We start from the raw sequence: 1,330 nt of genomic DNA, 5'->3' as shown, positions 1-1,330 counted from the left end.
TGTATCATTTTGTAAAGAGTTGAAAAAAATTCACAGATCATTTACTTGAAGTTGAATCTTTGGATTTGAAAGAAAGAAAAAAGTAAAACTGGACAATGACTGATGATGCCATAAAGAAACAAATTACTAATATTAATACCAGTATTTACCATATGAAATTCCTACAATTCCAAATAATCAGAATAAATATCCTAGCATTTATATGATAAAAATACCTATCAAATATTCCAATATTTGATGTGTAATAGAATATATTGTCTGGTCATACTTGTACTTTCAGAAATTGACTCTGGTGGCTGGTGGTTGTTGTCTCATATTATATCAGGGAAAGTGAAATAAAAGAATATAGTCAAAGCCATGAGATATCTATATTTGTTACTTTTCATGTAAAATAGATTTCCATACTTGGCCACAATGGCCTGTATTTTTCCCAGAACTGAACAACTCTGGAACTGAATCCATCGCAGTATCTTGAAGACTTTTACGTGAATACCTATGATAAATATCACCACGTTGTACTTGTGTCCCCGACTGAATCTCTGTACTTCGCTTTCTCTCTAACCGTCCCTTCTTACTAGGTTTTGTTGCTGGACTGAGCAGTATAACAGGCTCCTCACATTCTTCATCATGAAGTTTCCGTTTTCGTGGCTTACAAACACCAATATTTCTCTTCTTCACTGCAATGTCTGAAATGTGACCATGTTCTTTTTGGTTGATGTCATTTTTCTGTACAGCAGTTTTCATCTGTTTTTGATGTGCTTTATCTTTACTGATTTTATTCTGTTGCAGCGTCGTTGAATGTTTTGAGGACGTGATTACCTTTGGAGGTGCCATGGTTTGTTTCTCAGCTTTTTTCAAAGATAATCTGGATTTCCTACGTGTGGATTGATCTTGTCTTTCCTCAGCAGGCAATGTAGTATGTTTGTTTTCATGGTTGATATCTTCTGTCCTCTCCATTGCATTGTGGGATTGATATAGCTGACATTTTCGTAAGTTTCTGATAAAGAAAATTGGCAAAATAATTGTTCTCTTGTGTTTGAACACTTATTGACAGTTGTACATGTATGTATGCATGCACAGACACATGCACGTCTACATGTGTCTGTGTGTGCATGTGTGAAAGCAAGTACAGATGGACAGTCTAAACTGAAACCTTCTTTCTAGTAAGATGGGAGCTATCACAACATATGCTAAAACTTGTTTCCAGCAAATCCAAGTAAATCCCTCATGACATACATGGAGGTAGTGAAGTTGATGCAGACTTGCTGAATAATTTCGATTTTTGTCAGTGAACCATTTTCATGTTCTGTCCAGGTTCCTGATGGGAGGA

Source organism: Glandiceps talaboti, chromosome 7 (assembly GCF_964340395.1).
Source record: "Glandiceps talaboti chromosome 7, keGlaTala1.1, whole genome shotgun sequence".
NCBI classification, from domain to species: domain Eukaryota; kingdom Metazoa; phylum Hemichordata; class Enteropneusta; family Spengelidae; genus Glandiceps; species Glandiceps talaboti.
The sequence above is the reverse complement of the archived record's forward strand: the minus strand, read 5'-3'. Positions refer to the sequence as shown.